The sequence below is a fragment of the Coenobita brevimanus genome, chromosome 2 (assembly GCF_032717465.1).
Source record: "Coenobita brevimanus isolate Jiangsu-jjx chromosome 2, ASM3271746v2, whole genome shotgun sequence".
Classification (NCBI taxonomy): domain Eukaryota; kingdom Metazoa; phylum Arthropoda; class Malacostraca; order Decapoda; family Coenobitidae; genus Coenobita; species Coenobita brevimanus.
The window spans coordinates 20,973,034-20,994,995 of record NC_136955.1 but is presented as its reverse complement, the minus strand read 5'-3'; positions in this window follow the sequence as shown (position 1 = coordinate 20,994,995).

The following is a 21,962-nucleotide window of genomic DNA, read 5'->3' as shown; positions in this document are numbered from 1 at the left end:
ACACTGGCAGGAGGCAAACCCGCGCTCACAAGCGTGCGAAACGCACACTCTACAACTGTACCACAGAGACTCCCAAATACGCCAGGTATCCCCGAAGGGCTAAGGCTTTGCCTCTGGGTAGAGGACTTTTGGATTGGAGCGTGTAGCATTTTATGACCAGATGCCCTTCCTGATGTCTACCAATGACCCTTGGGTGGATTCGATCCTCCGACACTTCGGTCAGAGCGGAGCGCTCATACCCACTGAGCCACGGCTGCTATAAAATATCCCCCAAAGCAGACAGGATGTAAACCTGGGTGTCAGTGGCTGCATCCGATTCCTTCCTTCTTGGCTGTCAGGGTTTCTGTCCGTAGTGTTGGAGTGGCTTTGAATGTGTGTTTAGTCTGTGAACCAAGTGTAATCGGCCTGCGCAAGCCGACTGGATGCAAGCATACTTTATGGTATGCGACACTGGTTCAACCACAGCATCCCTGATGTCCGCCAATGTTGTACGTGACCGGGTGAACACTCCCAAAGTTTATTTACCTGGCGGGACCCTAACCCTGGTTCACCCATGTACGAAATATATATATATATATATATATATATATATATATATATATATATATATATATATATATATATATATATATATATATATATATATTTATGTATATATATATATATATATATATATATATATATATATATATATATATATATATATATATATGTGTAAGGGTTTCATGATGCCAAAAAGCCCAAAGTTTGTGTTAGGGGGGGTGGAGTATGGCTTTCAGCGGAGGCGTCCGGTATTTTTACTTCAGATATGGCAACCCTAGTGTCTATAGAGGTTTTTATTATTACAGTTATATACCAGGCAGTGATGAAAAGCGAATTCCTGATAAATCAAAGTGAGGTATTGTCTGAGTTGAATGATTTTGATTTCAGAGAGAGAGAGAGAGAGAGAGAGACTTAGTGCTGAGATGATTATTAAAGGCTGAAACTAACCGCCATGTGAAATCTCTCTTCATTTGTCAACAATATCGTCAGTAACTAGTTAGAATAAACTTATGAATGAAGTCCTTGGATTGAAGGGGTTAAAGAAAAGAAAGAAAATGAAACAGCTCAACATTGCATTCTTTCATCCAATGTCCAAATTTTTAATCTCTTCACCACGATGATTTGTTCTTGTTATTTTTGCTCATATCAGGCAGTAATACTCAACTTACGAGATCCACCTATACTGTTTATGTTTTAATTTGGCCTACAACTACCCTCTTTCCATCCTGAATGCCGAGCTGTAACACTAGATTAACACAGGAATCTGGTATACTGTATGTCACAAGGAAGTACTATGGGAAGGATGTAGAGCAGGTGCATTGTCTTTTTTTTTTACCATTGACCTGCGTGATAAAGGCTGCGAAAGACTAAAATCTGGGCCAAGTTACAATAAAAAGAAAAAAAAACTACATCAAAAAAATAGGTTTAATAAAACTTTGCCCAACCCACCAAGTCCTGAAAATCTCTTCCAAGTTGAGTAGAATCGTTAGATGGTAGGAAGAATCTGTGAAGGTTCTGTCATCGGGCAGAAGGGGTTAGTCACTGCCTCAGTCCCGCTTATCGCATCAGGCAAGTGACTGGATGGTGTCTCCTTGCACAATACTCGCACTCCCAGGCGTACACCATCATCATCATCTGACTTAATCACCTCAGGAACCCCAGATACTCACAGTCTGGCTCAGTGTGATTCTCTGATTGGCTTTCGAGTGAACCAAGCATTTCAATCGTGTTCGGCTTGTGAATGAAGATGCAGAGGTGTAAAAGACTTTTGCTTTACTGTGACATCTAAGCTAGTTAATTGTCAGTAGATCATAATTATTTGTCAACAATAGTGAAGTCCTGCCTAAAACCTACCTTGCGTGGAGATATATACCAATGTGAAAAATTTTGTGTACCTAGGAAAAAAAAAAAAAACTATGTTGTCCCCTGTGGGAGCCACCCCCTCCCTAGTGGGCAGAGGGAGCCGAACCCTGCCAAAGACCTAGTTTGTGTAGAGTTATACCGCTGTGTAAAATTTCCTGTCCCAAGTAAAAATAAAAACTATGGCTGTGCAAAACGGCTGGTGCTGGACCGACGTAACCCTCCCCTTCAGAATCTGGCTCAGGTAGAGCTGTACCACACCGCAAAATTTGTGTTCGTAGGCAATAATTTGAAAAAAAAAAATCTATGACCACACATAAAGGGTCTACAGAGGTTCGTTCCTCTCCTTTGGGTGTTCCTCTCTGCCTAAAACAGGTGCAGATGGAGGTCTACCTTGCCATCAAATTTCTTTATCCCAACACACGTCCTTTAAGGCAAGGGCGCCATAATTTAAAAGGCCACAGTACCTCAGTGAATGAAGGAATGAATGACACAGTTCGGGACAAGAAATGTATTGGTCGAGGCTTCGTTCTGTGTGTGTGTGTGTGTGTGTGTGTGTGTGTGTGTGTGTGTGTGTGTGTGTGTGTTTAAGATAACTGACTTTACGAGATGCCAGTGCATTTTTGCTGTTGGTGTTCTGAGTGCGTTTCATATGTGTACCGAATGTGAAGTCAGGAATTTTCAGAAGATCAAGGGTAGTGACTGGTTATGGAAAGTAAGCCTACTTCATGTCGTGCTTGATAATCATACCTGTTTGATGGTTAATATCAGTATATTTTCAATGCAAAGAAGGACACTGTGGCCATACTGTTCCCTCCATGAAAAAATAAAAAAAAGATAACAGACCCAAAATCAAGATCCGTTCATTTCGAGATGCCTGGACACACTGTATTGTTACGTCCCAGTCCCCACACTGCCACAGGCTCCAACAGCAGTAGTACAGTACAGGAAGGACGTTGCCCAGTGAGTTGTTCTTCTTATGGTCAGCCTTTAGGTATGCAGTACACAAGATCAGCTGAGGCGAAAATATACACTGGCTCCTTAAAGGTCACTGTCTTTATTTTCCAAATAATTCCACTTAATTCTTTCCAACTTCACTGTTCTCACAAGCACTGGAGCTATACACACTTTCCTAACTGTTATTACACTTAATGCTCAACACTTCACTGTTTTCTCAACTTCCAGTGTTATACAAACTTCAATAACCCGTCACTGTTTGTCACTGTTTTCACAAGTACCAAAAATATACAATCTTCATTGACACTGACACTGCACTACACCAAAACCGACTGCACTTCACACAAACTGATCTGAAACCCGACTAAACTTGTAATAATCTCTAACCCATCTTATATAAGCTTGCATTGTTCTAGAAAGCCCTACTTCTCAAACATTCTCGGACGTGCTGGTCTTGCATCAGCCCCTAGTAACAACAGTTACCAACTAGGAGACATCAAAACATGCTAGAGTTTTCCTACATTACATAACACTCCAAATCATTTACCATACGAACTTGAATTACATAATTTAACAAGCAATCACTTAAATAAAACATTATAAAGAAAAAGAGTACAAACACTGATGCATAACTTACGAAATTACTAAGCTCACAAACAGCAGGCTAACTGGCAACTCTGATTCGTACAGGAACTTACGGTACCAGAAACGTCTCGAAGGTACGAGACTTCCTAACTGGCAAATCCCCCCTTCATAGCAGTATTTTAAAAACTGGAGGCCAAAGTTGATAACAAATACAGACAAAGAAGACAGTTCCAGAATTGACTTGCTGCATTCATGAAGGACTGGGAGTAACGGTTAACTCTTGCATTAGGGAGCTGGATAAAGATGGGATGACAGTTTGCTGCTAGACGGGAGCTACACACCCTCAGTAGTGGTGCAGAGATGCAAGCATACAGTTCAGTGGAGCAGTGACCATTGAAGGAGCGATAGATAAATAAAGATACAATAGTGTGGCGATGAGACAGATTGAAGAAAGCCAGTATGAAGAGAAGAAATCATGAGACGAAAAGCCTTTGACCCTACCTTGGTGAGAAGGGCTGTATATGGTAGTACTCTACACATGGGCGAATAAAACCCGCATATAAAATCAACAACTTGTGCTAGGGTAAAGAAGTCACAGAGTAGGTTTTACATACCTAATCTCTTGGAGGATTTTAAAAGACAGGCAATTATATAATTATCTTTTCAACATAAATACTGAAAGAATTAAACCCCAAATATGTTCAAAGATGATGCAGTATTGAGTTGGATATTTTTGAATATTAGAGGATACTCTTGTGGAAGTTTTTGACAGGTCGCACGATGTAAGAACTGAGTTGTTTGATGCATTAAAAAACAGCAGGATTACTTTCACTTAAAGCAGAGGTAAGTGCCAAGAAAGACATTAAGTGTGTCATAGCCTCAGCCTATGTTTTGTGAAGTAGCTGTTGAATAGATGCTGCGGGAAGCAGATGGAAAAGTGAAAGGCGGAGTCATCAGCGTATGAGTGCATGGGGTAAGATGGACAGCTTAAAAGGTCATTGATGCATGAAAGGAAGAGAGTTGATAACAGGAGTGAATCCTGAAGAACACCACTATTGATAGCTCAAGGAAAACCGTGGTGGCCATCTACAACAGCATCTATAGAATGACCAGAAAGGAAGCTAACGATGAAGGCACGGATAGAAGGGTAGAAGCCGTAAGAGGGCAGTTTGGAAGTTAAAGATTTATATCATACCTGATCAAAAGCCCTTGAGATGTGAAATACAATGGCAAAGCTTTCTCAAAAGTCATGAAAGGAGGATGACCAGGAGTGTGAAAGGAGGATGACCAGGGAAGGTGAGAAGATCGCCAGTGGAGCATCCCTAGCTGGAACCCATACTGATGATTGGCGAGAAGGTTATAATAGGAAAGGTACTTTATTTATTTATTTTTTGTTAAGATTATATTTTAAATATTTAGAAATACAGGATGTTAAAGCAACTGGGCGACAATCTGAGGGCTGGGAATGGTCATCCCAATTCTTTGGAACAGGCTGAATATGAGCAAACTTCTAGCAAGTAGGAAATGTACAAGTTGATGGAGAAAGTTGAAAGTGTTTACCTAGGCAGGGTGTAAGGACTGAAACACAGTCCTTGAAGACAATTGGCCCATATTCCTTGTTAGCATTGAGGCCAGTGACGTCAGAAAATACATCAGCTGAAGAAATTTTAATGTCAGCCATGGGGAAATGAGAGGGGGGAAGTGATGCAGGAATGGCACCGGAATCATCTAAGGTGGATTGGAGGAGAAAGCCTGAGCGACGAGCTCTGCTTTATCAGTAGAAGGAACAGCTACAAGCCATCAGAGCAGAAGACAGGAAGAAGGGATGATGAAATAATGCTGTTAGAAACGTTTTCGGCAAGGTGCCAAAAGAAGTGGGAAGAATTTGAGTCAGAGAGCTCAGAGCATTTAATATGAATGAACTTGTTTTTATCACAGCAAAGGACCGAGTTAGCATGGTTCTGGGCAGGTTCATAAAAGAAAGAACATTCAGCGGTGGGTTGGGTTCTGTACAGTACCTCAGCTGTACCTATAAGGAATAAAACCCAGAAGTGTTCAGCAGCCTTTGATTAACCGCCTGGTCTGTCTATCTGTCCTTCTCGACGTTCAGCATAACCCTAAGGTTGTAACACTATAATTGCTAACAGCCAAGAGGCTAGCCCTGGTGCGAGGACACAGGAAAGTCTGCTAGGACTGTGTGGACCATCTGTGATCAAGATCGTTTGCATATTCCAGAAGAGGAGGGGAGGGGGATTCATGTGACTGAAGAACTATGTAAACATGCCACTAAGCTCTAGATCGAGGAGTGTGTGCATTGATATGCTGGAGAAAGTCATGTCAACATTCCTCTCTAACACTGTGTTTGAGGTCGCGGAAGGGCCTGGCCACACTGAGGTAAGCGTGGAGGTTGTGAATACGGTATGCTGCTGCCACCGCTGCACCTCCCCCCTCACTGTCACTTTGGCAGGGATCCCGCATCCAGTCACCAGTCTTATGGGCAGAAGATCTCGTATGGTTGACTTGCAGCACATAATGATCATGGAATTACTGCACTGCGGTAAGTCATCATCATCATCATCAGCCGTTTGAGTATCCACTGCAGGACCGGCCTATCCCGACCGAAGTCGGGACGATACAGCCAATGTATCTCTACCAAGTGGCTTAGGCTGTCTGGTAAGAGATTGTATGTAGGGTGACAAGTGTTTGTAAGTGTAACTGTAGTGTTGGAGTGGCTTTGGATGTGTGTGTGTAGTCTGTGAACCAAGTGTAATCGGCCCGCGCAAGCCGACTGGGTGCAAGCATAATTTACAGTAAGCGACACTGGTTCAACCGCAGCACCCCTTGTGTCCGCCAATGCAATACGTGGCTGGGTGAACACTCCCAAAGTTTATTACGCTGGCGGGGCGCGTACCCTGGTCCACCCGTGTATGAAACGCACACTCTGCCACTGTACCACAGAGGCTTCCTACGGCAAGTAGTGAGGTATAAAGTGCAGAGGATGTTGTAGTGACCGGCAAACCAGATACCTGTAGTTAGTTTATTTTTAAAAGAGGGCTGCAACGGAGGCGGGATATTAATCTTTTTCCTGACATGGTAGTGCAATGCAGGAGGGGACTGTAATACACATGGATGGCACTGTGGTCGGAGATTAGATTGTAGACAATGTTGATAATGACGACGCGTTGTACAGTCGCCCCAAGAAGTGATGGCATAGTTTCAGATTGCTTCGGTCACTCTGCAGTGCCATACGTTCAATGAAACAGTGAATATAAGGTAAATATTCAATGCCTTCATCACGTCATATCAAATAAAATATATATTATATCACGCTAAGAATGATGTAAAATGAATAACAGGAGGCAGTGAGATATTAGAAGTTAACACTTATATAGTTACCTTTCCCGATTTGAATGAATGGGAAATGTATCACTCCGCGCGCGGTGGGTAGTAGGCCTATAACTCCGTGTTCCTGATTTATTTGTTTCCCAGGATTTCAAATACAGATGCTCTAGTTCTGAAGACCAGTTAAGGAAAATTCTTGTGACTGCAATACACTGCCTTATTTTCAAGTGCTATGGTGATGATACAGCAACAATAAGGATGCCATAACAATGAAATTATTATTCGTAATGATGCCCTACCTGCGGTAGCAGCAAGACCATACTGCCTTTTATTCCGTCTTTGTCTCGCCATTAATAATTATAATTAGCAATTTTATTCCCAACTGATGCAAATATTATTTTTACTTGTAAGGAGGTATGACAGATTCTGCCTTTTTCTCTTACACTAGGCAATTAACAGGACCAAAACATGAGTTCATAAACTCTTGCAGTGCAAAAGCACGCACTCTACTCCATCTTTTAACCTTAATATGTCTTTTTGAATAAACTGTAATGTCCTGCTGAACAGAAAATGCAGATTTGGAAGTTTTGAACTCAATGATTTGTTTGTGAACCTCTGAATTTTATTACTCTTGCTAATCGATTATGCACTGAGGATATCAGACTATGACAGAAGTTAGCATTCTGCAAGGAGCTCCGACTGTAGGGAAATTTCGGTTCTTTTTTTTTTATAATTCTTTCACTGATAGCCCTCTGGCATGTATTAAATAATCCAGATATTTTTCTTGATGGAAAACTGGCCAAAGGCAGTGTAATAACTTCATATCTTTGAGTAAATGTTATCTCCTTTCGTGCGTGTTGATCGAAACATTTAAAATAGTTTACTGGCTTACGCCGCCTTCCCGCTTTCTGTCGTCGTCCGTGGAGACATTGGAAACGGAAATAAATGACTAAATTATTCCCTAGCATTGTAACGGAAATTATTTTATAAATAATAATAATTATTTTTTATTGTTTATTGAAGCTCCCTTTTGCTCAGTCTTACGCTACTATAAAATTATTGCGTGTTACCATACTAGACTTGAACTCCACAAATTATTCCTAACTGTCCCGGAGCGATAGTTGTGAAATTTCAATTAGTTCCGTTTAGGATTTCCTATTATCGTAACTAACGAACTGCTTCCTACGATTTTGAAATATATAGGTACTTTAGCATTGATTTATTGTTTTTTGTAACAATTTTACGTATTAGGTTTCACCTCGTAGAGATATAAGCAAGATTATGTGCACTGTCGCTGACCGAAAACTTCTGGATACTCCGCCGTGACTGTACCACGTTACGGCTGGGAAGCTGAATTTACTAGTCTATATTGCAAAGTTTTCTCTCACACGATTTTCTCTGATTGCATTCCATTCACAAGCTGGCTATTTATAACACATTCTAGTAGGCCTGTAGTCAAATATTTCTAGTGTCTTGAAACTAAAAGATATCTTGCAAAGCTAACATTTTCAAGTTTTTATGACAGTTGAATAAAACTGTCGAGCACCAACTGGAAGAGAATGCTAAAGTTAGGGTTCTTTATAACCGACGTACGACGTTAACTGGATTGGAATACTAGATTGGTCCCGACCACAAGACTTAATTGTGCCAGGAGACCTACTATCACTCAGGCTCCTGTGATTTATTCTGAGCTCAATATACTCGCCTTGCGTTAACTGGAATACAATACAACAGAAGGCTTATCCGTGAGAAGGTTGTTACAAGACATTCCTATATTCATATTATTACACGAATTAATATTTGAACACGTTAATAGCTTCAGATGACTTCCAATTTTTCGGAAGTTAATCCTGTTTGCATTTTCGGCCATACATTAATAGCCTATCAATTTTTAGCAGGTAATTTATTTTTACATAGGGCATCCATTTATTTTTGCAGTCCAGCTTAAGTTTCTCTACCTCTTGGGGATAGGGGATTTGAATATTTCCCCAGTATCGCTGCTTGCCCCACGAGGCGACTAAAAGGGACCTTTTGTCTCCAGTCTTTCTCTCCTTACTGTCCTTTTCATTTCTTATGTCCACAACATCTTGCTACAACCACGTTTCTTCCTGCCTTTATTTTCCTTCTACTTATGTCAGGCTGGACATTTGGTTTCATTGGTATGGATGTTTTAAGGATCTCCCATTGACTTTCACCCTTCCTTCCTTCCTGGAGGGGCCAAGCTCGCTGACCCTATAAACGCCGACCCTGCCAACGCCGATTATGTTGACGCCGACTATCAACGCTGAGTCTGTCAACGCCGTATCTTATCAATGCTGACATTGCCAACGCTGTATCCATCAACGCTGACTCAGCCAGCGCCGTATTTATCAACGCCGACTCTGTATGTTAGTGTCTTTTTATCTTTCCCGTTTCTGTTCCATTTCTCGTCATATGTACCTACTTTGAATCAGTGTCACACAGTCTTTGATATCTGGTGCTAGGAATCCATTATTCAGTTCAGTTCAATTTGCCTTAATAGTTTTTCACAAGATCTTGAAAAATTCACAAGGAATCAGTATTGTCGCAAGATATTCGTATTTTTTAGCCAAAAAGAAATCAATATTCCTGCCAGCTAAAAAAAAAATGAAAAAAATATCCATATACTCACACGACATGGATATTGTCACAGTTTCTCAAGACATGCATATTTTTGCAAGACAACCATATTTCGATGTGGCATTTTTTTAAAACAAGAAATCTGCTTTATCTTAAGCCTCCCAGCTTTTCACAAGACGTCCATATTCTCACAAAAATTCAAATCATCACAATTTTTTAAGCCATCCATATTATTATTATTATTATTATTATTATTATTATTGTTGTTGTTGTTGCTTTATAATTATAATCATGATCATGATCATCATCATCATCCGGGCCTCCTTTCCCACCCAGGGCAGGGTGAGGAATAATAATAATAATAATAATAATAATTATTATTATTATTATTATTATTATTATACCCATATTTTTCTCGAAACAAGTATATCTTAACAAGTCAAAAATATTTTCCTGGTAGCCAATTGCTAGAATTCCCGTAGGTTAATTATGGAAGCTCCCTAACACCTTTTCCTAAGCGATTTATTTTGCCCATTATACCTGACTGTCCTCTTCTGTGTTACATAAATCTTTCCAATATTACCATACTGTGCATAAAAAAAAAAAAAAAAAGTACAGAAGGCTATTAACCATCCGTATCCAAAAATAAATCGCTATGGAATAGGGGTCAGGAAGCTTCCTCAGCCGACAAGAACACGAGCTTAAGACTTTCAAAACGCAGTAATGTTAACGATAGCCATGTATGTACAGTACTCCGAAATTTCACAAGATACAGCATACACACTTTCGCAGGATATCAATATTTTCATTCATGACATCGAAAACTTCGCAGAACAGTCAGCATCGAAAGTACTGTCACTTCTTCTTCTTGTCCTTCCTCTCTCTTTCTCTCTCTCTCTCTCTCTCTCTCTCTCTCTCTCTCTCTCTCTCTCTCTCCACTGACCTTGACAATCAGAATAGTGGTCCTGCAGAAAACGACGCTTATGGCACTAACCTGAAGCCAAATAAATTCATCAGTGTCGGATGCTGAGGGTTCAAAACCCTGATTTTCAAAGTGCACTGGGAGAAAGCAGGAGGGAGGAAAGGACTCTTGATGCTTCCTGTACATCCTTTATTCTCTTTTTTTTTTTTTTTTTTGTACACCATACTTGTACAAAGTATTTCTGTTACTACAACGTATGCACATTTTCACAACACATATTTTACGAGATATGTATACATTTTTCAAGATTTATTTATTTGTTTGTTCATTTACTTATTTATGCTGTACTGTATTGTTTCCTAATGCCAAAAATTTCCAGTCTGCACTAGCATCTCGAAATCAGCTGATCTTGATTTTTTTTTTTTCCAAACTTTTCTAAGAGAAAATCTTCAGTCTCTCTCTCTCTCTCTCTCTCTCTCTCTCTCTCTCTCTCTCTCTCCTAATATGTAGGAGAAATGTTTTTCACGAACAGTTAATTTACTCCATTATAGCATTCTTGTTTTTCACGGACAGATAATTTACTCTATTATAGAATTCTTGTTTCCTGTCCCTGAACCTGATGCTTAGAACAGCCCCTTATGACTCGTTTTTTCAGGAGTTGAACTCAAGGAAGGCTTCGGATCAATCCTGGGGTTCCCAAATCCCAAATCCCAATGACAGCTGAGGGGCGTGGGAGGGCAGGGTATGGTAGGCGACGGTGTGGCTTGTATAATCATGGAATTAAAGTTTGTGTTTTCAGTCATAAAGCTATACAACACAACAACACATGACATGTTAGCAGTTCACATACGGGTAATATCTTTAACAAGAGTATAGTAATCGGAAAATGACAGCCTCGCTGCTACTGACGTTATGACGTCACAGCATAATCCCAGCAGCGTTAAATAAACTGCGAACACACACACACACACACACACACACACACACACACACACACACACACACACACACACACACACACATACAGTCAAACAAAGACAAGCACAAACAGCCAAACAAACAAAGACACACACAATCAAATAAACTAAGACATACATACACAAACAATCAGACAAACAATGACACACACACAAACAAACATACACAAACAATCAAACAAAGAAAGACACACACACACACACACACACACACACACACACACACACACACACACACACACACACACACACACACACACACTCGGTCTTTATCCGTCTGTCCGTCTTTATTCATCTGTATCTATCTGCCTGTTCATCTTTCACACACACACACACACACACACACACACACACACACACACACACGCACACACACACACACGCACACACACAACCCCGTAAAAGCTTTTGGACGAACGAACGCTCCGGATAGGACGAAATTAAACTGAATCCCATGTGTATAATTTTACCCATTGAAACTGACTCAAATATTTCAGTCCGATGACCTGCTAAATTTAAAACCCTGTCAAAGTGAATGGTTAATGGGGACTCTATCTCCGTGATTTTGAAGTGTATTTATATGTCTGTCTGTTCCTCGGCGGGGCCCTCTGCGACCCGCTCCGAGGACAGAATCAGGTGGGGAGTTTGACTGGGGCGGTACATCTGTCATATCTATCTCTCTATCCATTTATCTATCAGCCTATTTATTTATCTATATATCTGTCTGTCTGTTTATCTTTTTATCTCTGTCTGTCTGTCCGTCTGTTTGTCTGTCTGTCTCTGTCTATCTGGCTATCCATCTATCTGTCTAACTGTCTGTCTATCTATCTATAATAAACTATTGGCTGCAAGCAGTAAAAATAGATCATTGTGCTGATGGGGTTAGTTCAGCAGTATAGTCCTTTCACCTAAACTTGGCTCAGCTCGTTGTACTTTTGCAGCTTATTTCACATAGCTCAGTGGCAGAAAGAGACATTGCTCCGGCTCAACGTTCTTTCCGTTGCACTTCTTCGTGACTAGGACCCTAGGCCAGTGTTAGATTCAAGATGGAGACATGGCCAATTTTTAGGCCAAGTTGAAGTGAACAGCGTATAGCATCTTACGAATATATCACAAAGCTTGAAGTATAATTTAGATACATTTAATATAATCATTTTTGTACGCATAAATTCCATGGTAATCCATTTTCTGTGGGCATGGGGGGGGGTGAAGTTTACCCATTCAGTACGATGACGCCTTATGTTTCACTATTAAGTCCGCCACTCGATTTGTATGTTGAGGAGGGACTTGACGAGAGACTCTTCAAGCTGTAGGTTCTTGTTTTTATTTATTTTTTTGTTTGTAGGGAACAGTTTGCCGGTATCTGGCCTTTGTTTCTTTCTTCCATCCAAATAAACATTATTTCGCCTCAGTCCCTTCACTACTAGAGTTGGACTAAACTGTTGAATGAAATCGTCTCGTGGTAGTGTGATTTACCCCTTCATTCCGGTGATGATTTAGTGTATTTTTACTCCTACCAGACGATTTCCCTCAGATGCCCCTGATAGCATGGGCGTCCGGAGGGGGGGGTGCAAGGGGGGGGCAGTTGCCCCCTCCCTTGGATTTCCAAAGTGTGTTTCAGTTCTTGTTTAGGGATGCTTGAGTGATTTGAGTCGATTCATAATTATATTCTGTTACTTTATGCATTTGGTGTAAGTCATGTAAGTCATGTAAGTATATGCCTATGCCTATTTGGAGTGTATGTATTTTGATACATTATAGCCGCACATTTATGTATAATTTCTCTTATTTTGCCCCCCCTTACAAAAAATCCTGCGGACGCCCCAGCCTGGTAGATGAGATGTTAATGAAGACTGTGGGAGGAATTCTAGTAGCGTTAAGAAGCTTACTAACACCTCTTTCTTACTGATTTATTTCTGATTCTGCTCCGTTACTATATTCTCGTACGGCTAGGAAGCTTATTAGCACATTTTCCTTACCGATTTTTTTCTGATTCTGCTTCCTTACTATATTGTCGTATGGCTGGGAAGCTTACTTAAACCTCTTCCTTGACAATTTATATCTAATTCTGATCCGTTACTATTTTCTTGTGTGAAGCTTGCTAACATCTTTTCCTTACCAATTTATTTCTGTTTCTGTTTCGTTATTATATTCTCCTACGGTTGTCAAGCTTACCTAACACCTCTTCCCTACCGTTTTATTTCTAATTCTGTTCCGTTACTATATTCTTCTGTGTTACTCATGCACTCTATATCGATATTGGAAAAAAAAAAAAATCAAACCTGGGAATATTAAAGTGTAGTTCGGAAAATAAATCGTTAAGAAAGATGTGTTAGGAAACCTTCTTTCTCGACGGGAACAGGGTCCTATATCCAACCCCTCCAGCACCAATAGTCTCTCCTGGGCTGACTGAAATCGTGTGAGGGTAGCAAGAACAAAATAAGACGTTCTGGGCTAAGCAGAATAAAGTAAGACGTTCAAAAGCTATGCAAGAAAAAAGCAAGACGTTCAAAAGCTATGCAAGAAAAAAGCAAGACGTTCAAAAGCTACGCAAGAAAAAACAAGACGTTCTTGGGCTAAGCAAGAATAAAATAAGACGTTCTCGCGCTGAGCAAGACTAAGCTAAGACGTTCTGTGGCTAAGCAAGACTAAAGTAAGACATTTGGTGCTAAGCAAGAATAAAGCGAGACGTTCTTGGGCTAAGCAAGAATAAAATAAAACGTTCTTGGGCTAAGCAAGGCTAAGATAAGACTTTCTGTGACTAAGCAAGAATAAAGTAAGACGTTCTGTGGCTTAGCAAGATTATAGTACTGTCAGACTTTCTTGGGCTAAGCAAGAATGAAATAAGACGTTTTCGGGCTAAGGGTTACCTGGGCTATCTAACATGCCTTATTAATTAATATAGCCTTAAATGTGTAGCCTACTGTAGGCCTTTTTAATTATGAGTTGCTCGGGTGAACTTGGTTATTTTGACCCACGCAGGTAACCCCAACTACCTTAAGCCTATATAAGTAGGCAGGTTTTAGTAGCAATGCTGATAGAGTGGTTTGATCTATTCTATCGTTTATCTATAGTCAGACGCCTTAATACCGTAAGGGGTGGCCACAAACAAATCGCCTCCATGTCGCCCTTTCCCCTGCCGTTTCGCTGCCTTTCTCCCAATTTAAACCTCCATATCTCAGATACCTCTCTACTCCGTCCCTCCATCTCATCCTGTGTCTCTCCCTCCCTCTCCTCCCCTCCCCTCCACCTCATTCACATACACTTTCCAAGTTAGTTTTGCACTATCCATCCTCTCCACATGGTCTGATGCGTAGAAGGTTTTTGAGAGGCATCCTGACAATTCTTTGTCGATCTTGTTAACCTCACATACCCTGCTCTTGAAGTACTTGTGTCTCATTTCTCTAGTTTTTGTCTCACTTTTTATCACAAGCTATTTGAACGCAAAGGAACAATCGACCGCAACTGTGTTTTTCTTTTGTTACTTACACAGCCTTTACCGCAAGTTTTTTTTTTTTTAATACCAGATTTGCGTCGGTGTATCTACTTGAATAATTATATCTCGTTCTGTAGCTTTTATAACTTCCTTTTTCCCTCCCTGTAACTTTTATGACTTATTCCTCCCTGTTTCAGCCTCCATATTTGTTATGTTTTTGCAAGGGACTCCACGACCAGTTCTTTTGTGTAATTTCCGCTTACGACTGGACCAGGAAGTTTGCTTTAAACAAATACAAGCCTACTGTATATATATTTGGGCAGTGGTGGGAGCGGCTACATTTGAGTATGAAAGGAAGTCAGAGGCAGTTGTGTGTGGTACAGCGTATATACTGTATATTTATGCATGTATCGGATAAAGTCTTTGTTTATACTGTTATAACCACTGTTTGCAAATGGGGATTTAGTAGACTTTATTTTCAGAGGACGTTAATAGGATGTTGTGTGTGGCAGTCAGTTAATTTTCTGTCATTGTGTGCTAGGTTAAGCTACATAATGTCGGAGAGTGTTTAGACCTACCTACCCCAGACAGAAACGGGTCAGTGCACAACCTTCGTACAGCGTCGTTGTCGGGGGTAATAAGCTCACTTTCTCTTGATTTAAATCAAAACTCTCTTGACTTTTAGCATGAATGAGAAGCTAATAAAGCCTCTTTCCCTTGACTTTAAAAACAAAAACTCACTCGAATTTTGGTTCTTGCAAGCGTGATGTTCCTTTGAGGAGTCCAGCTTTAGTGTGGGAGCACTTTTTTTTTTTTTTTTTTTTTTTCAATGCAAGGAAGAAGGAACCACAGGCCAGGAGCCTGCAAACCGTTCCTTCCGAGAAAAAAAAATACAAAAGTGAGCCAAATTCATGATCCTTTCATTTCGAGATGCCTGGACACACTGCGTTTGAAAGACTGGAGATCATAGGAAGTAGAAAAAACAGACAGAGGGAGACAGTTCCAGAGCTGACCTGTTGAATAAATAAAGGACTGGAAATAACGGTTAACTCTTGCATTAGAGAGTTGGACAGAAAAGGGATGAGAGTTTGTTATCAGAGGGGTGCTACGCACCCGTCACAGCGATGGAAGGATGCAAGCAGACAGTTCAGAGGAGCAGTAACCATTGAAGTAACGACAAAAAAAGAGATAACGATGCAACAGTCCGGCGAAGAGAAAGAGGTTGAAGGGAGCCAGTATGAGGAGGAGACTTAATGAAATAAAAAGTCTTTGACTCCACCCTATTGAGAAGAGCTGTATGGGGGGAGCCTCCCCACACATGAGAGTTGTATTCTACACAGGGGCGAATAAAACCCGTGCATAAAGTCAAAAATTGTGCAAGAGAAAGAAGGTACGGAGTCGGCTTAGCACATCTAAGCTCTTGGAAACAGATTTTACAAGAGATGTAATATGATCTTTCCAAGACAAATCCCGAAAGAGTGAAACCGAAACCCCAAGTATGTTTAAGGATCAAGCAGGATTGAGCTGGATATTATTAAACATTAGAGGGTGCTCCTGTGGAAGATTTAGTCGGGTTGATAGGTGTGTGAACTGAGTGTTTGATGCATTAAAAACAACAAGACTGATTTTAACCAGTCAGAGATACAAGTCAAGTCAGACATTAGGTGTGCCATAGCCTCATTACTTGTTTGTTGAAGTAACTGCTGAGATGGACGTTGCGAGAACCAAATGTAAAAATGAAGGGTGGAATCATCAGCATAGGAGTGGATAGAATTAGATGTTCAGCTTATATGGTCATTGATGAATAAAAGGAAGAGAGTTGGTGATAGGACAGAATCCTAAGGAACACCACTATTGATAAATCTAGAAGAACGGTGGCCGTCTACAACAGCAGCTATAGAACGACCAGAAAGGAAGCTGTGGATGAAGGCACAGATAGAAGGATAGAAAATGTAAAAGGGCGGTTTGTAGATTAAAGTTTTGTGCCAGACATGATCAAAAGCCTTTGAGGTGTTACGCGCAATGGTAATGCTTTCGCCAAAGTTCCGAAAGGAGGAGGATGAGGAGTCAGAATGGTAGGTGAAAAGATCGCCAGTGGAGTGTCCCTGACGGAACCCATACTGACGATCAGAAAGAAGGTTGTGATAGGAAAGATGCTTTAATATTTCTCTGTTCAGAATAAACTCGAAAACTTTTGAGACCCAGGACGTTAAAGCAATTGGGCGATGGTTAGAGGGGTCGGGAATGGTCTCCCTTCCTTGGGACTGGCTGAATGAGAGCAAACTTCCAGCAAGAAGGAAAGGTACAAGTTGATATACAAAGGCGAAAGAGTGTACCTAGGTAGGGAGTAAGCACAGAAGCACAGTTCTTGAGGACAACAGGAGGAACCCCATCAAGCCCATTTGCCTTACTAATTTTGAGGCCAGTAATGGCAGAAAATACATCAGTTGAAGAAATTCTAATGTCGGCCATGAGGAAGTCAGAGGGGGGAAGTGATGGAGAAACAGCACTGGCATTGTCTAAGGTGGAATTGGAGGAGAATGTCTGGAGAAACGGATTGGATGTGTTCCATCATAGAAGTATGATAGTCGATGAATTTCTCATAGTAGAAGTAGGGGATAAGTAAACAGCACTGATATATTTAGTCAGGGAATGACAGGATGGCACAAGCCAGAGAGTAGTGAATTCAGAAGAATCAAGTTCAGGACGAGAGCAAGATAAGTCGTTGCATACATATACACAACAGCCATCTTTGCCTTTGAAATTACTGTAGTATTGAGAAAGTAAGAGGATACAGAAATGGGTTTGCTATCAATTGCCTCAGACAGCTGAGTCTCAGTTAAGAAGAGAAAGTGAGGTTTAGAGGAGGAGAGGTTGTGCTCAACAGAGAGAAAGTTAGAGGAAAGGCCGCGATTGTTGAAGAAATGAAGAAGAAATGAGTCGGACAGTGGTTCCAGGCAGCTCGTTGTGTCGTCACAGGGAGTGGGGAGGATGGTGGGGTCATTTATGGTCTCCCCCCCCTCTCCCCGGCTCAAGAGGCTTGGTTATCAGACGCCATTTTTTTTTTTTTTTTTTTTTTTGAGAAAGAAGTGTAGTGTGTAATGTGCATGCAGTTTGGTGTTGACAGGTTGAGAAACTTGTATTGGAGAGCATGCTGACATACTCTCTTCCCGGCCTGGTGTGATAGTGGACTAGTGCTTTACGCTACGGCAACCGGAACCACAGTTAGACCCAGAGAAAGGCACCACTGGCATGAAGGAGCGATGGTTAGGCCAAATGATTTATATACTGATGGATTGGTTTAGAGTGACTGTTATTTATCAGTATAATTGTTGACAGATGTAGATTTTTGTTAGATATAGGCTAGGTAGTGGCTAGAAGTTTACAGTATTTGTTATTTACTTGCATGATTATTGATAGATAAATGTAGATTATATCTATCTATCTATCTATATATAATCTACTGTACACTTATCCATACCTATACTCATAATCTGGCCTCCACCTAGCATATATCTAAAAAAATCTACATCTATCAATAATCATGCAAGTAAATAAATTCTGTAAACCTCTAGCCACTACCTAGCCTATATCTAACAAAAATCTACATCTGTCAGCAATTATACTACTAAATGACATTCACTCTAAACCAATCCATCAATAAATAAATATATATATATATATATATATATATATATATATATATATATATATATATATATATATATATATATATATATATATATATATATATATATATATATATGCTAGGTAGAGGGAAGATTATGTGTATATTGGCGATTGATACAAATTTTTTTGTTAGGTTAGATTTATTGGTTTAATATGGGGTCTTTAAGTCAATGGAATAGTGCCTAAGTTACGGTGACCAAGGCCTCTCTTTGGACAGGAGAAAGGCTCGGCTGGCACTGAACGATGGTTAAGATGGGTTATCTAGCCTGTAGTGGCGTAGGCCCAATCTCGTGTGTTTCCAGTTTATTTAATGTTGTTGGGGATTGTGCTATGTGACGTCATGACGTGAGTCGCGGCGAAGCTAAGTCAGCTTCCGATTACTATGCTCTCGTTACCCGTATGTGAATTACTAACATATGTTCTGGTGGGTGGGAGTGCCCATCATCCACCTACTTACTGTAGTGGTGCTCTGTTTTTAGGGTAGCTCTACATTGAGTGGCAAGCCAAATGATTTCCTGTGAACCAGGAAATCATTACAACGCTGGGTGGTAACTCTATAACCAGCCAACACGTGTTCCCTACGTGACAACAAATGGGTTGGCGGACGGTTAGTGCCCCTCCCCGGAAAACAACTAACTAAAAATACGAACAAGAAGCCTCGGACCGACTGACCAAAAGGTGACGACTAAGGACCGAACAAAGGACATGGTACGGATGGCTACATGGAATGTAAGGGGTGAAAATGATGAGGTGATAGAGATTGTCCAAGTGCTTGAGGGTACAAAAATGGATGTATATGGATTAACTGAAACTAAATGGGAAGTTAGACTGTGAGAGAATGGGAGTGTGGATGGGGTATATGCACAGGAGTGGCTGAGAATGCAGGGCAAAAGAGGGAGTATGTATTGTTGTGAGCAACAGATGGAAGGAGAATATAAAAGAGTATGGATGAGTTGGCTCAAGGATTGTGTGGGTAAAATTGAAAGATGGACTACAAATGTGGGCGATTGTGTGTGTGTACTGTACACGCCAACGCAAGATCATGCAAACAGAGTGAGAGAAGAGTTCTGGACAAATGTGGAAGCATGCATGAAAAAGTTTGAAAGGAATTAGAGAGTGTTTTTAACTGGAGATATGAATTGATGTGTAGAGCATGTGAAGGTCGATGGAGTAGTTGGTGAGTAGGGTGTGGCTGCAGAGGTGGATGAGAATGGCAATGCTCTAGTGGACATTTGTGCCGGGAGGGAGTTGGTGATAGCCAATATCCTCTTCAGACACGACATGATCCACAGGTATACGTGATAAGTGATGAGAAGGGTGGTTGCTGAACTGAATGAGCAGAAGGCAATGACTGATTATGTGTGTGGATGATAGGATGAGAAAGTGTGTAATGGATGCAAGAGCATATAGAGGTTGGGGGAGTGGACTTTCTGATCACCACTTGAAGGTGGTGAGAATCAAGGTCCAAATGACATGAAGGAATAGAAGAAGGGAAACACAGGAGGGAGTAGTTCGCACAAGGAGGGTGGAAAAGTTACTAGAGGATGGGAAAGAGCCAGAATATAAGTGAGAAGTGGAGGAGCGATTGGGTAAATATGGATTGGAGAAGATGGGGGACTTGGAAGGTGTGTTCAAGATATTCACAGAAGAAATCTGTGCAGCATGTGAGGTGGTGTGTGGGGTGAAGAGAAGACGAAAGGGGGGGTACAAAGAACAGCATGTTGGAATGTAGAAGTGAGACAAGCTGTGGCACAAAAGAAGAAAGCATAGAGTGAGTGGATGAGAAACATGAATGTGGAAGAAGTTGAGAGGCGGAAGAGCGAGTTATATGCAGCGAGGAAGAGAGAAGTGAAAAGACAAGTAAGAAGAGAGTGGATGAGGAATTTGGAAGGAATTTTAGTGTGAAGTGGAGGGAATGTAAGAATATGTTCTGGAAAGAGGTAAAGAGAGTTAGACAAGGTGTCAAAGAAGTTAGTGAGGGAGTGAAAGACAAAAATGGTAGATTGCCAGTGGAGAAAGGAGAGAAAGCGAGTAGAAGGAGAGAACACTTTAAGGAAATGTTAATCATAAAGAATGAAAGTAATGCGAGTATAAGTGGCTGGGGAATGGCTGGGAGAAGGAAGGATGTGAGAAGAGAGGAAGAAACCAGTCACATGGAAGTTGTGGAAACAATGAAGAATGTCAAAATGGGGAAAGCCTCAGGATTTGATGGAGTGTATGGTGAAATGCTGAAGTATGGTGGAGAGATAGTAGTAGAATGGATGTGGATGATATGCAGATTGGCCTGGGAGGAAGGTAGAGTCTAGGTGGATTGGAAGACAGGTATAATTATTCCCCTGTACAAAGGGAAAGGGGGTAAAGAAATGTGTGGTAATCACAAAGGCATTTGTCTTCTTAATGTAATAGGAAAAGTATATGGAAGGATACGTATTGACAGAGTTAGGGAAATAACAGAGGAATAGGTTGGAGAAGAACGGGGGGGGGGGGATTTAGGAAGGAATGAGGTTGTGTAGGTCAGATATTCATTCTTAGATCTTTAGTGGAAAAGTTTCTAGAGAAGGGAAAGAAGTTGTATGCGGCCTTCATGGATTTGGAGAAAGCACATGACAGGGTGGATAGACAAGGTTTGTGGAAAGTATTAAGAATATATGGAGTAACTGGGAAGTTGTTCAATACTGGGAAGAGTATGTACGAGGGTGCTAAGGTTGCAATGCGGTTGGATAGTGAAATGGGTGAATTTCTCTATTTGAAGGTTGGATTGAAACAGAGATTTGTCATGTCTCCATGGCTGTTCAATCTGTATATGGATGAGGCTATAAAAGAGATACAAGGTAGGGCAGTGGATGATGGAGCGGCCTTCCTGATAGAGAAAGCAGTGTGTGGAAACTCCTTGCACTGTAGTTTCCAGATGATACTGTGTTGTTAAGTGAAGATGAATGGGACCTGGAAGGCTTGGTGGATGAATTTAGGAGAATGTGTAAGAAATGGAATCTAAAGGTGAATGTAGGGAAGAGTAAAGTTATGGTCTTCGAGAGAAATGAAGTTAGTGAATGTACAGTGAGGTTGGATGAGGAGGAAATGGAAAATGTGAGTGCGTTTAAGTACATGGGTAGTGTAATGAGTAAGGATGGAAGTTTGGAGGGTGAAGTGCTTGAAAGCGTACAACAAAGAAGAAAGGTTGCTGGTTCCATGAAAGCAGTGATGCGAATCAGGGAACTGAGCGTGGAAGTGAAAAACTTACTGCGTGACAGTATTGTGATACCAACTCTAACGTATGGACGTGAAGCTTGAACCTTGTTGGAGGGACAGAAGTCAGGAGCAAGAGCAGTGGAAATGAGTTATTTGAGAGGAGCATGTGGAGTCAAATGGAGAGACAGACTGACAAACGAGGATGTGAAGGAACGTTGTGGTGTGGATGTGGATTTGATAGGAACCGTTAGGAGAAACACATTGAGGTGGTTTGGCCATGTAGAGAGGAAGGAGAGTGAGAGACTGACAAAGAGAGTGCATGTGAGTGAGGTTGAAGGGGGGAGAGGGAGGGGGTGGCCACGGA